At 38.0% G+C, this 8,986-nt stretch overlaps 1 protein-coding gene across 2 annotated transcripts in view; it reads right to left on the bottom strand.

The window, feature by feature from the left end:
* The window catches only part of LOC145990934 (metallophosphoesterase domain-containing protein 1-like), a 33,949-nt gene extending 26,189 nt beyond the window's left edge, over nucleotides 1-7,760 (bottom strand). The window contains exon 1 of one of the 2 annotated variants that reach the window (XM_083126476.1): nucleotides 7,519-7,760. The gene's annotated coding sequence lies outside the window, so the exon portion shown is untranslated. Of the gene's footprint in view, nucleotides 1-851; nucleotides 961-7,518 lie in introns of those variants that run through there. The other variant, XM_083126477.1, reaches the window with a different exon arrangement.
* Nucleotides 7,761-8,986: the final 1,226 nt, after the last annotated feature.

Genomic DNA, 8,986 nt, shown 5'->3' on the forward strand with positions numbered 1-8,986 from the left:
TCCAACAGCGAGTCTGAAAGTGATTCGCTACCCCCCTCCCCCCTAAAAAGGAAGATAGTGTCAAGTGAAGCTGCCTGCAGCTGACATTCCTCCCATCACAGATCTATACTTTGCCATCCAACCCGATGCAACAGTGCCCAGCAATCCCACCCATTGCTGATGCACATGTTGCTGTCCAGACTGATGATAATCACACAAATCCAATAGATATAGATCCATATTTTATCTTAATTCAAGAAAGGGAAGTTTCTAAAACTAACCATCTGTGAACGTTTCTTCTCCAGCTTTTTCCTCCAAATGTATCACACCTAACTGTGTCTGACTACCATGTAAGAGACAAGGGTTCGATCCCTGGCAGGAGATAACCGGGATTCTATCTACCTGTTCAAGTGGCTCCAACACTCACCCAGCATCCCATAAAATGGGTATCTGGAGGAAACTCTGGGGGGGGGGGGGGTAAAGGCAGCCAGGGTTGTGGTGACCACATCACCCCCACCTTTGGTCGTGATCAAGAAAGTGTTAACTCCACACCTCCTATACGCCTCCATGGTATGGTGCAAAGCACAGGGTAGCACTATACTTTTAACTGATTTTCTACTTGTAAAACTGGTTTTGGATTAGTATGATATTATATGTGTTTTACAACATTTAACTAACTATCAAACAAGTAAAAAATGTGTCTCTTTCTTTAAAAAATAAATAAAAAATCCTATTTTAATTTTTTTTTCTAAAAAATGGCCTTAAAAACTATAAAAACATATATTTTTAAAATGATAAGAATGTAAACTAATAGCACCAAAAACTAAAAAAAGATTAATAATTAAGTATATTCTAAAAAATATAAAACTGACTTGTGAAATTTAAGAGGGTTTTGTTTACGTTTCTCACACAAGGTCTTGTATTCTAGGATTAACTTGGAAAAATCGTTACATAATCAGAACCGTGGCCCAAAAGGCTAAGAATCAGTTACGAATTTAAAACTAGCATTTGATACTGAATACTATATTATATAATATATATTTAATACTGAGCCACGGTAGCTCAGTTGTTAGGGCACCTGACTACCATGCAAGAGACCCAGCAGGGGAGAACCAGGATTTTTTTCCACCTGTTCAAGCGACTCTGGCACCCACCCAGCGTCGTATAAAGTGGGAACCTGGAGGAAACTCTGGGGGGTAAAGGCAGCCAGGGGCATGGTGCTGACTCCACACTGCCTATACACCTTCATGGCATTGTGTAAAGCACTTTACCTTTTTTTATTTGATACTGAATACAATTAGTTTTTTTCTTTTAGAATACACGAATTTCTGGAAAAATAACACCGACAATTAATAATAATAATACAGATTTCTATTCTTAAAAAAAAACTAGGAAGTCAGTTTCCTAGTTATGTGATTTTCCTACTTTATTTCGGTTACAAAAAAAAGAAACATGATAATTTACTAGTCAGCAACATTTTCTATTTCGTCTATTGAGAATACAAATAGAGATATTTTGGCTGTGGTCTATCTAGGATGTAATTGTTTCATGTCTGACATTGTCTGATGCCTTCATACAACCAATATTGACACATTGAGTCTCTTTGGTCCATGTACAGAATTTGAAAGAAGCCACGAGAATGCAAACTGCAACAGCCTTCATTGGCCTTTCGACAATTTCCTAACTAACCAAAAGCGCCATCCGAGTATGAGATAAACCACTTGCATTATAACCTCAGTCACTTGTGGGAGCTGCTTAGCAGTAGTAGTGGTCTTCGGGTCATACTTTTGATGTTAACAGACAAAAGTTTTGAATAATAGTGGAATCAAAGTAGTTCATTGATTTTCCAAAATATGAATTATTTATATGGCCCAAGTTCCTTTTGTTTTATTCAGATAGCATCATGCTACGAATGCAATTTTTGCATTGTTTGATTTTAATTAGGGTGGAGGCATTAGTTTTGGCCGCTACCCCTCTTATGTCCTCTTTGCTGTTTATATTTAATTGGTAGCTAACCAGGTGATCTAAAGCCAATCAGAGAACAGCTTACATAAATCAGTGTAAAATAAGCTTTCCAATTGGATATCCATGTTTCCTCTTTGTACTTCCTGTAGGAAGTAAGCTTGTTGTAAGGAAGAAGCTGCTTGTTACAGTAGCATTTCTTATGCATTTTCCTAAGAAAAGAGAGAGCTACAATAATGTTTTCCACATTTGTTATATATATCAGGAACATATAATTTGTTGAGAGGTAAGTTTAAATGTTAGAATTGCAGGATTTAAATAGAAATAACCAGAAAACAGTATGTGTAGACCACATGGCCATACTAGATGCAGGTTTGTAAAGATTCTTTGATTATGGCCACTGCAGAAAATGATTGCTTTGATTATGTAGAAAATGATATTTCAACAATAAATATGAATGACATTATGGGAAAACTGCCGGAGCCTATCCTAATGCAAGAAGGGTGACACTTGATAACAAAATTTCCTGGTCCTGTTAACACACTGGAAAAAAAAGTAATTTTCTGTATAACATTATTGCCAGTGAACTTGCATTAGACATATAATTTCCTTGTGATATGAAGCTACTATCTAATGTGTGAAAACTTTTTTCTTATTATTTTTATTTTTGGAACCGACATTTTGTTGTTTAGTTTACTACGGAGTGACCTGAGAAGTCTGGAAATGTTAACTTATGTTGTTCAATTACATTTACACTATGTTATTTACCTTTAACAAATTGTGTTTCGCCTGTACTAATTCATTATTTGTTCATAGACAAGGTGGCCATAAGTGAATTTAAGTGGCCATAACTGAAGAATAGTGTCACATTTGGTTAATATTCTTAAAACTTTTATGTGACTAACTTGTTTGTATTTGTTAATACTTAGTCATCATGTACAGACTCGTACCAGTGATCATAATTTTTGTAAGCCATCAGTAAAATTATTATCATGTTAAAAGTTGTATACTATTGTACATTTTCCTTAAGATGGCCATAACTAGTGCCTCCACCCTACATCTGTTAATGCATACTGTGGAGTTTTAGCGATTACTTAAGATTTGTTCAATATATGCTTTCATGGTTAGGTTAGGTTAGGCAGGTCAGGTTTGGTTCTCTTAGCATTAAAAGAAAGTCCCTAAATGCATTCTACTAAGCTTTATCTACATTAATTCGCACTAGTCTACGATACTTACAGTCGCTTGTTAACGGAAAATATTAAAATTTCAGTATCCGCCAAACATCTGAAATTCCTTTATTTTCTTCTTTTTCACATTGGTACTTACGTATTCTGCATTGCGAAGGATTCTTGAAGGTGGGATTTAGTTTTTTTAACGACAATAATTTTAATTTCGTTCGTTGGTTTTTCGGTTGCGTTACACACAATATGGTGGGCAAATCGTGACTAGCATTGTCTATGATCAGTGCGTGTTTCCAACATTCTTCACCGAAAAATACCTACTTTCATTTTACTGACTTTGTATTTTTTCCGGGTTCGAAAACCCCAAGAACCATGCATGGCAAGGTTAGGTTAGGTTTGGCAAACATAGTTAAAATTGTCATCTTCAAAATTGTCATGTTCTTGCAAAACAACGGTGTGGTTGGAAACACTGACCGCGGGTTACATCATCGAACACACACAACATTTGGTTCACGTAGTGGAAGGACATAGAGGCAAGAGCTTTCATGCATTGGAGAGACATTAATCTTCAAAAATACATGATTTACCGGCGAAATAAATTAAGCGAGGGGAAAAAGCGGTAAATTTCTCGTATCGGACAAACTGATTTCTTCAAATTTACAGGAGAAATTACTTACCGAATGCAGTTTCTTTATACTTGTGGAAGTACGGGGAAGTGTTTTCTCGCATCGTTCATTGAATTTTGCCGGTAAATCATCTATTTTTCGATATAAATGTGTGACAGATGCACAAAAGCTCTTGCATCCATTTACTTCCAGGTGGATGTAGCCTGTGTGTGATGATGTAATCCCAGTCAATGTTTCCAAACACGCGTTCTTGTAACTGAAGAATGTATGTGTCAATGGTTCGTTGGGCTGTGTGTCAATGGTTCATGGGGCTATGCAAGAATGGTGTATGGGGCTACGCATATTCTTTTTAAAACCAATTTTTAACTATTGTAACCTATACGTGACCCTACCTAACCTAACCTTACCGGAAATGGTTCCTGGGGCTATGTATGAATGGTTCATGGGGCTATGCATCAATGGTTTATGGGGCTACGTAGGTATTTTTGGGTGCAGTGGGGTGGAAACACTGCATGCCGAGTACGGTAGTGAAACTGTGACCGCCATTTTGCATGTTACCAAAGGCAAAAAGAAATGAAGAAAACTTACTCGATATGTCGCAAATAGAGCTTATTTCCCGTGAAATAAGCGAAATGCCACCTTTAGCAATGCAGAATACGTAAGTACAAATATTCAAATTAAATGAGCTAGCAAATTTCAGCCGTTTGTCCGATACGACAAATTTACCGGCAAAACACTTCCACGACCTTTTAAAAGTATACGGAAAGTCAGTTCGGTAAGTACTTTCGGTAAAAATCTGATAACCCCCGGACACCTATAACTTCTTTGTTTTGTCAATTTTTGACATTTGTACTTACCTATCTGCTTCGGGGAACATTCTTTAAGGTGTATTCACATTTTTCGTACCGGAATCGGTGGGAAATTTAAACTAAAAAATTATTTGTTTCAAATTTTTGAGTCCAAATTTCCCACCGATTCCAGGTTCCGCCCCTGGGGTAATTGACCTACCGCCCCCAACTGCTAACGTGGGCCCACCTCCGCTCCGCTACGGCTCCCCGGCTTTATCTATAGAGTCCCTGTTAAAGGCACGTTAGAAATTCGCCGGAGTCACCTGCCGCCAAATGAGCCCCAAACTTTTAAAGTTGAAGAAATCCTTTACATCACACAAAACACCTTCCAGATGTTAGACAATGCTACAGGAACTTATTACCGTAAGTAGTTTCTTCTGTAAAAATGAAGAAATCTGGCCTGGGAATATCAGATTAGTACCGTACTTTCTCCTGTAAAATTGAAGAAATAAGTTTTGCGGATAACAAAATTCTACCCGGAAAATATATTGATTAAAATTTCGGTAACCACCAAACGTCTCTAATTCCCTTATTTTCGTTTCGTTTTTTGCACGCAAATAATCTCAATTTTCGAAATATCGAGTATTTTTATTTTGTTCGCTTTCGCTTGCGTTGCACGCGATATGGCGAAGAAATCTTGACTAGCGTAGTCCATGATCAGTGGTTATGCAGTGTTGCAACCTCCTTCATAGAAAAATACCTACTTTCGTGTTACTGATTTTGTATTTTATTCCAGGTTCGAAAACTCCACGAACCATGCACGGATAGACCCACGAACCATGCACGGCAAGGTTAGGTTAAGTTCTGTTAGGTTAGGAAACATAGTTAAATTTGTTTTTCAAAATTAATTTTTTTTTCGGGTTCGAAAACCCCACGAACCATTCATAAATAGCCCCACAAACCATTCACGGATAGCCCCACGAACCATTCACGGATATCCCCACGAACCATTCATAAATAGCCCCACGAACCATTCACGGATAGCCCCACAAACCATTCATAAATAGCCCCATGAACCATTCACGGATAGCCCCACGAACCATTCATAAATAGCCCCACCAACCATGCACGGCAAGGTTAGGTTAGGTTCTGTTAGGTTAGGAAACATAGTTAAATTTGTTTTTCAAAATTAGAAATTTTTTACGAACCATTCACGGATAGCCCCACGAACCATTCACGGATAGCCCCACGAACCATTCATATGTAGCCCCACTAACCATTCATAAATAGCCCCACGAACCATTCACGGATAGCCCCACAAACCATTCATAAATAGCTCCACGAACCATTGACGGATAGCCCCACGAACCATTCACGGATAGCCCCACGAACCATTCACGGTTAGCCCCACAAACCATTCATAAATAGCCTTAGAGATACTGGGCAAAAGGGGGGGGGGGGTTATCACCCTCATCAACCTCACATTGAGCACGCCACTGATCCTGTGCACGTCATGTTGTCGCAAGTTCGTAATCAGAAATGATGAACAGTAACTCACGTTTATTTACGTTCTAGAACTGTTACACAGCTACAAAACCGCGCATTTGGAAACACTGACCGGTTGTTACGTCATGAAACGCTCGCAAATATTTGGTTCACGTAGTAGACGGACATCAAGGGAACAGCTTTCGTGCATCGGAGCGACATTAATGTCGAAAATTACATGATTTATCGGCAAAAAAATTTCAACGAGTTGAAAGCAAACTTCCAAGACCTTCCTAAAGTATAAATAAACCCATTTCGGTAAGTACTTTCTCCTGTAAAATTGAAGAAATACGTTTTGGGGATACGAAAATTTTACCATATATTGTCCATGGCAAGCGTACACGTTTGCGTAAGGTAATTTTTAAGTTGTTTTTTTGGCATGAGTTTACAACACCGGACCACTCTCCAATTTCTATAAAATTTCGCCTATTTACTAATTTCGGTGTCCTGATGACGTAACTGTAGTTCATATTTGGCGGTCGCTTGTTAAAATTGTACATTTACGTCTAGACATTGTAAAATAACCTTGCGATTTACCACGCTGATTGTCCCTACACAGCAATTCGGAACCATCTTTCTTTCGCAATTCGTTAATGGTCTTCCTTTATGCACAACAATCTTGCTGACGTAAGACGAGGAATGCCTACGAGGTTAGGTTAGGTTCCATTAGCATAAATACAAAGAAAATTTAATATTTTAGCTACGAGAACTATACCTTGTCTTGCCTGTTGATTTCTTCATGTTGGGAAAATGGTGTCTTCCGTGGAGCTATTGTTCTTATGGTAGGGTTACGTTACGTTAAGAAAACCTAGTTTATTTCGTTTTTTTCTCGATTTCCATACTTGACCGCCAATTATTACATGCAGATTCGTGTTTAGGAGTTCACAATTAGTGAGTAGGCGACATTTCATAGAAATTGGAGAGTGGTCCGGTATTGTAAACTCGTTCCGTTTTTTTCAACACAAATATTTTTTTTTCGAAATCCAAACAGTGCTCATTACGTTAAGGAAAGTTCAAATTTCGTGTGACAACGATTTGCCAAAATTCTACGATAATTAATCTTCCTGCTAGGAGAATTTGAAAAAAAAATCATAAAATAATCTGAACTGTAAAAATTTATTTTACTTTCCTACTTAATTTACAATGAAATTGTTTCATCCCCTTGTCGGTTTCCAGAATGCAAATGGCACTCTCAAATCATAGCTAGGGTTGTGTACAATTCTTCTATCTTAAGTTTCAATTATTAAATACAGCATAAATACCTAACCGAACAATAACTTCTTTTTAGAGGGGCTTCAATATATCAAATGATATAAACTCTCAACTTAATGGTGACAAAGGTCCACCAAATATATCATGTCAAACTTTAAAGGGCTCTCCTGGAAAAATGAAAAATTGGACACACAAAATTTACATTTTCAGTGGACGATATGTTACCTTAGATTTCACTTTCTTTTTCGTCAAATGTAAAAAATGAACGAGGTCAACCTTCTTGAGGAGAAACAGCTGCCGACTTTAAATATCATACAATCCAGTTCGGAAAATGCTGCACAATAAACCTATCCATACTACTCCTTAAGTTTTGCTCCAAATTTTGTAGACTTTTTCATATGTTTTACATAAATTATTTACAAAGACAAATCCCACAATACAGTCCGTATACTATATCAGACTTGACAGACGAACGACACCATACAGTGCACAGATTATACAGAGGTTCTCCCTTATTGCACAACACTCCTGTAATTTCGCTCTCGTTCTGACATCACTGGACACTTATTTTATTTTTAGACTAAATGCCCACGTTGTTACGTTAGGCTAGCTAGGTTTAGTTTTTTAACATAAATAATAAATTTGCAGTGTATTTATGTTAATGGAAGAAAATTTATTATTATTATTATCTGAACACAACGATGTGTTGTACTACGATAAGGGAGACCCAACGAGAGAACCCAGGGTACAGCGCCTAGAATAACGTCGTGTGGAAAACGGCATGCTTCGCGACCACTGTACCAAATATCATAGCAATTATCACATTCATAGAAATGCTTCATGTAAAAGAATCAGACGTTGCAGCGAAAACTCCATTTACTTCCATTATAAGCAGTCGAACACCAAGCACCGGGGTCAACACCAGCGCCTCTAGCGGATCATTTTCGAGTGGCTAGAGGCGCTGGTGTTGACCCCGGTGCTTGGTGTTCGACTGCTTATAATGGAAGTAAATGGAGTTTTCGCTGCAACGTCTGATTCTTTTACATGAAGCATTTCTATGAATGTGATAATTGCTATGATATTTGGTACAGTGGTCGCGAAGATATTAACTAACATTCTAGACAGTCGACCACGTCCTCTTATCGTCATACTTTCGTTAATAATACGGGAGAAAAAAATACGGGTGGAATGCTCTTGGCAACTAAGTTTTTGTGTATGAATTAGGTTCGTTATTATTATCATCATCATTTCTTTTAAATATATACATACTGAAGCATTTGTATTTTTGATATTTACTGTCTCTTTTCTTCCGCTTTAAACTAATCGCGGCGATGATGATAATGATGATTGCATGAAACGACAAGGAGAACCCCACAAAACTTTCTTAGTGCCATCGACATGATTGTAAGGCAACTTTCAAACCAATGGGACAAGCGACACGGGATGTTCACACTGTCACACTAGTGACACACACTTCCAGACTGTAAAATAGCATTCATTGCACATGAGGGTCCAAACAGCAAACGACACGTTCATATGGCGTATTCGCGTGCTACTTGTTACTTCGGTCGGAAAGCTCCTTAAAGGAAGGGTGCTGAGACCGAAGCGACGCGCTACAGGGGGAGTTCCCAACTAAGTGACAAGCGACATGGTGCCTTCAGTCTATTAGCAAGCGTTGCTTGCGAACAACAGA

Source organism: Lepisma saccharinum, chromosome 8 (genome assembly GCF_977018435.1).
Source record: "Lepisma saccharinum chromosome 8, izLepSacc3.1, whole genome shotgun sequence".
Classification (NCBI taxonomy): Eukaryota; Metazoa; Arthropoda; class Insecta; order Zygentoma; family Lepismatidae; genus Lepisma; species Lepisma saccharinum.